General features: G+C 37.8%; 1 pseudogene; it reads right to left on the bottom strand.

The window, feature by feature from the left end:
* Positions 1–3,315: 3,315 nt before the first annotated feature.
* LOC131832787 (U4 spliceosomal RNA) lies at positions 3,316–3,379 on the bottom strand (annotated as a pseudogene).
* Between the last annotated feature and the right edge of the window lie 2,945 nt (positions 3,380–6,324).

Below are 6,324 nucleotides of genomic sequence, written 5' to 3'. Positions count from 1 at the left end.
AAGGGGAGCAGCAGGCAGAGGGAGAAGCAGGCTCCCCGCTGAGCAGAGAGCCTGATGTAGGACTCAGATCCCAGAACCCTGGGATCGTGACCTGAGCTGAAGGCAGATGCTCAACTAACTGAGCCACCCAGGCATCCTGTGTTTGCTTTCTCACTTAAGAGTTAATAGAAAATTTTTAATTCCCAGGTGCAAGAGTTTTCTTAATTTTAAGAAGAAATTGTAATTAGAGTTTATACTATTTCTTCTGTGTGACTGATGCTTTCTTTGTGACCTAGTATTTGGTCCATTTTGTAAATGTTCCAGTAGGGCTTGAGAAGAGAATGTATTTTCTATTTGAGGGGTTTAATGTTTGACATGTTTCTGTAAGATCTGTTTTTTGTTTTTTGTTTTTTTAAGATTTTTTTTACTGAGAGAGAGGGAGAGCGCTTGAGAGAGGACAAGCGATGGGGAGGGAGAAGCTGGTTCCTTGCTGAGCAAAGAGCCTGATGCAGAACTTGAGCCCAGAACCCTGGGGTTGTGACCTGAGCTGAAGGCAGACACTTAATTGCGGAGCCACCCACGATCCTCTAAGATCTGTTTTACTGAGAATGTTATGTAGGTCTTCTATAGCCCTATTAATTTTTTGTCCCCTTCATCTATGTTATAACAAGAATAAGTTGCTCAAGTACACTAGCTGTTTCCTTTATGTATTTGTATTTGCTTCTCCTGTAGTTCCTGCTTTATAAAGATGGTTGTGGTGTTATTTGGTATATAGATATTTCTAAATGTTTTATCTCTGTTTTGAATTGCAGCTTGTAGTATTAATAGTGGTCTTGTTGTTTCCTTAATTTGTTTTTGGCTTGCATTCTACTTGCGATCAGCATTGCAGACACTGTTTTCTTACTGATTTCCTTTTCCTATAGTGTCCATATCCATCTCTTTGCGTTTAGTCCTTCCAAGTCGCTGGTTTTCAGGCATAACTCTTGTGTACATCATAGATTTGATATTTCTTTGTGAGTCATTTTGGAAATATTTTTCTTTTTTATTTTATTTATTTATTTTTTAAATTTTATTTATTTATGTGACAGACAGAGATCACAATTAGATAAAGAGGCAGGCAGAGAGAGAGATTATGTATTTCAGTGATAACCTCTGTACTTACACCTTTTTAAATGCCCTTCTGCACTGTTTCCTTAACCTTCATTATCTAATTTGTCAGTTGTTTGCTTTCTTTCTTTTTTTTTTTGATATTTTAATTTTTTTTTAAAGATTTTATTTATTTATTTGACAGAGAGAGAGAGATCGCAAGCAGGCAGAGAGGCAGGCAGAGAGAAGGGGAAGCAGGCTCACTGCTGAGCAGAGAGCCCGATGCAGGGCTCAATCCCAGGACCCTGAGATCATGACCTGAGCCAAAGGCAGAGGCTTAACGAACTGAGCCACCAAGGCACCCTGATATTTTAATGTTTAAGTAAACACTGCACCCAGTGTGGGGCTGGAAATCACAATTCCAAGATGAAGAGTCATGTTCTACCTACTGAGCCAGTCAGGTGTCCCTAATTTGTCAGTTTCTACTGTATCCTCCCTCTCTTTCCTTTCCTGTGCACAATGAAGGTTCTCAAACTGTTATCTCCTGAGGTCTCAGAAATCCTTTCAGGACGTCTGTGAGTCCAACCGTTTTCTTAATAACACTAAGACATCATTTGCTTTCTTGCTCACTTTTTCTCAAGAATTCACATGAACGCTCCAGAGGCTATATGATACTCGATAATGTTATCACCCTGATGGCTAATGAAATGTGTGAAGCATTATGGAAACCCAGCCATCTTATATTAAGCCAGACCATAAAGGGATTTGCAAAAATATGTAGATGACGCCACTGTTCTCACTGTATTTCAGGGGAACAGTATTCTTTTTCATAAAACTGTTACTATTACCATGTGACAGGTTTATTATTTTTATTTTTAAGTAAATAAATAACTTTGCAGGTTTAACTGCTAATATGGAAAATATTGCTATCTGTATTAATTATATTCAACTAATGAGTCATTGAACATTATATCAAAAACTAATAATGTACTATACCTTGGCTAATTGAACTTAAATTAAAAAAATTTAATAAGCAGAAACCTTCTGAAGTTCTTAAAAATTTGAGAAGTGCAAAGGATTTCAGAGGACAAGAAGTTTGAGAAGTACTTCTGTGTAACCTCAGTGAATTCATTCTCTTTTCTACTTCTCTCTTTCACTTTTTCTTCACCTCGTATTTCCTTTGTTGGACTATATGGCATTTTATATTATTCTGCTCTTCTCTCCATTTTTGACTTAGCCTTAAATCTAAAATTAGATGTATTAAATCTTTCCTGTCACTCCTTTTGCCTAAAGTTCTTTAGTCATAACTTGGTTGGATGAAATTCATCTCTTAGCAGATTCTTCAAGGACTCATGAATCCATATTCCCCAAGTTCTTGCATGTGAAAAAATGTTTTTTAAGTTATAGTGTATTTATGGCCTTTTTATTGAACGGCTTAGCTGGATATAAACTCCTTGTTTTGCATGTCTGCCCCTTGAGTTCTTGCAAATGTTGCTTTTGCTTCCTGCATTGGTTTGTATTTTGCTCTTGGGAAGAGTGATCCCAGGTGAGTTTTCTTGCTCTTTTAAAATTTTTAGTTCCTTTTGCCTGAGCGGAGGCTACAGGTTTTTTCTTCATCTCTCAAGTCTAATAGTTTTGTTAGGGTATATCTGAGAGTTGATTATTCTGGACTAATTTCCCCAGGTACCTCGTGGGCCTGTTCCGTATGTGGACTTAGATTTTCTGTCATTTCCTGAACCTTTCACGGTTATATTTTAGAATATTGGTTCTATTGTATTGTGTTCTTTAAAATTAATTAATTAATTAATTAATTAATTTTTTAAAAGAGAGAGAGTATGTGTGCAAGTAGTTGCGGGTGTGGGGCAGAGGGAGAGACCCTTAAGGAGACTTCCGGTTGAGCTGGAAGTTCAATGTCCAGCTTGATACTGTAACCCTGAGATCATGACCTGAGTTGAAATCAAGAGTCAGATGCTTAAATGACTGAGACACTCAGGCGCCCCCATTGTTATTTTTTAAAGATTTTATTTTTAAGTAATCTGGACACCAAACTTGGGGCTCCAAATCACAATTCCAAAATCAAGACTTGCTGGCTTTACTGAGTGAGCTAGCCACGTGCCCCTGCATTGTTTTGTTTTTCTGTGTAACTAGATGGCCTTGGTTCATTTTCCATTTAAACAACTTTCTTTTTGACCTTTTCTTATGTTTTTTCTTATATTTATTATCTTAGTTGGCTTCCTATATCCCTTCTACTTATTAGCAATAATCGCGCCTCGGATAAACCTCATTGGCTACGATACTGCCACTGCGCAAAGCTTATCCCTTCTACTTATTAAATGTTCATTTGGTTCTAAACTTAGTAGGGCAAATTGCAAGTTAATTTTTGGTTCCTGAGGTGACTTTTTTCTTTTTCTTCTATTTCATTTCATCCACTTTTACTTTTTTTCTTCCTGTTTTATGTCCATTCTGGTTCCTTAGATTTTTAATAATCTGATTCAGGTATGTTTATAGTTCCTTCTGCTTGGTTGAAAATACTGGATTTGGTTTGGAGTATTGTGCTATGTAGTTTCTTCTGCTTTGCTGTTACTTTGGGGTGGTGTGGGAGAATCTTCACCAGTTTAAATGTTTCAATTTTAGGTTTCAGGTTTATACTTCCAAGTTTGTATAGATGTAGACTATCCATGTAGACTGTATTGGAGTCTGTTTTGCTTTAAAACATCAGGATCAGGTTTGGGAAGACTGAAAGTGTTTATTTCAGGAACTTTCATGACTGTGAAGTGAGATGCAGTGTCTGTAATGTGTATCTATCAGTAATCTGTCTATCTGTCTATCTGTCATAGCAAGAAAACTGCCAGGCATTCTCTGATTTAAAAATGTGTTTTGGAGGCGTCTGGGTGGCTCAGTGGGTTAAGCCTCTGCCTTCAGCTCAGGTCGTGATCTCAGGGTGCTGGGATTGAGCTCCGCATTGGGCTCTCTGCACAATAGGGAGTCTGCTTCCCCCCTCTCTCTGCCTGCTTCTCTGCCTACTTGTGATCTCTCTCTTAAAAATAAAATAAAATAAAATAAAGATAAAAAAATGTGTTTTGGTCTTGTAGGATACCAAATTTCCTACACATGCTTCCTTTTTCCTTACCAACATAGACTCTAAAATGTTTCTTCTCCCTTCAGATGTTGTTCCTTTCTGAGGTTGCCACCTTGGGTCCTATAAACCTTTAACGCTCTTTTCTGTAGTCATTCTTCTTACTGTTTTGTCACAGTTAGTATGGACTTTTTCTTTCTGGAAGTGCTTTTAATACAGTGTTAGGCAACTACCCCCTATTGGAGGAGGTCATCAAGAGGACATGACCTTTGGTTGACCCATAGGCTGAAACCTAGGCAATCAGAGGTTCTCCCTTCCTCCCACCTTCCCCCAGCTGGAGTCATTTTCAAGGACACAGTGTGGAGAGAGCTTTGTGCTATTGAGAACATCTGTGTGATGTTCACAGTGGAAGCCAGTCAAGGCCTCCCCAGTTTTCCTGCGTTTCTGTCATTTTCCATAAGAGCTTTTTTGGGGAGTCACTGTTGTTGATCTAGTAGTGAGGCTGAAGTCTTGAGCAGTTTGCGGTTTTACTTGTTCTTACAGTTAATCTGTGGACTTTAGTCCAATTGTGGAGTGATGCCGATTTCCGTGCTCTCGGCCCACCCCGGGTGGTGCAGCAACCAAATCAATCATCTTTCCCCCCCTTCCCCGACTAGTCGGTACTTTTTTTTTTTTTTAAACGTAAGTTTACTTAAGTTATCTCTACACACAGCATGGGGCTCAAACTCATGACCCCAGGGTGGAGGGTTATATGCTCCACCCACGAGCCAGCCGGGCTCCCTGTATGTTTTTAGTTTATTTGTTTTGTTTATGAAGCTCAAGAAGTTTTATTTTCAGTTAACACCATAGTTCTGTTGCTTTTCTATCTCAAGCCTATTCAGTCTCCCTATTTATATAGTGTTAGAATTTTTTTTTAAGATTCTGTTTATTTATTTGACAGACAGAGATCACAAGTAGGCAGAGAGAGGAGGAAGCAGGCTCCCCACTAAGCAGAGAGCCCGGTGTGGGGCTCGATCCCAGGACTCTGGGATCACGACGGAGCCGAAGGCAGAGGCTTAACCCACTGAGCCACCCAGGTGCCCCTGTATAGTGTTAGAATGTTTTTATAGTTTGATTTTTTTTTCCCCATGTAGAGAACAAATTTTCTCAACACCTTCTTTTAAACAACCCTTTTTTACTTGCACTTTGTCGTATGAGGTTTTCATATACACATAAGGATTTCTAAGATATTTATTCTGCTCCACTGGTTTATTTTATTATTATGGCTTTATAGTGTGTTTTTAGCATCTGCTTGCCAGCTTTTTCAACTTTCTATTTTAAAGTTGACTGAGCTATACGTGGGCCTATGCATCTTTCTTCCATGTGAATTTTAAAGCAAATACTATTTCTCAAATGTTGAAGTTGAAATTTAGGGATTTACAGATTAGTGATGGCAAATTTTACATGTAAAAAACTTGAAATTCCATGTGTTCTGATCATCCTTGTCCTTCATTAGATTTTACAGTTATTTTTTTAGAGAGGTATTTTGTTTTACTGCTCAACTTAATTCCTTAAATATCTTCTATTTCTGTTCATTCTCTTACTATATTTTCTAGCTGGTTATTACCAATATTGAGTAGTAAGATTGATCTTTGTAGGCTAATCATATATTAACACTGCTGAGCTCTCTTTCTTATTCTAATAGTTTGTCTCTAGATTATGTCTGTTTTTCTAAGTAGATGATCATAGATAATTGACACAGGAAGCCTCTGCTTTGTCCACCCTCTCTCTCAATGGATTTTGAGCATTTCATTGTATATTTTTGGGTGAGATGAAAGTAGGAAAATACACCAGTGTTAGATTTGTACTTGGCTGTCCATGAACAAATTTCTTTACAATTTACAAAAAGAACAATATTCTTTACCCTTCCTCTTCAGTGTGATTATCGGAGAGCTGGCAACACCTGTGTGTGTATATTTTTAATGTAGTGTCAGTTAAAGCCATGGAGAAAATGTAGAACTAGAGAGGAAGAAATTCTTTTTGGTCATTGCCTCCAGTTCCTTCCTCCACCATAAGCTGTGTTCTGTGCATCCTTTATCCTTTTCCTTGATTTTTAAATTATTTATGTGTATATTATACCAGTTCTTTATTCAGTTACTTCTTAAATATGTTCTCTATTGTAATAGAACTCCTATAGCAAGAAG

Source organism: Mustela lutreola, chromosome 5, assembly GCF_030435805.1.
Source record: "Mustela lutreola isolate mMusLut2 chromosome 5, mMusLut2.pri, whole genome shotgun sequence".
NCBI lineage: Eukaryota > Metazoa > Chordata > Mammalia > Carnivora > Mustelidae > Mustela > Mustela lutreola.
This window is presented reverse-complemented; position numbering and strand designations above follow the sequence as displayed.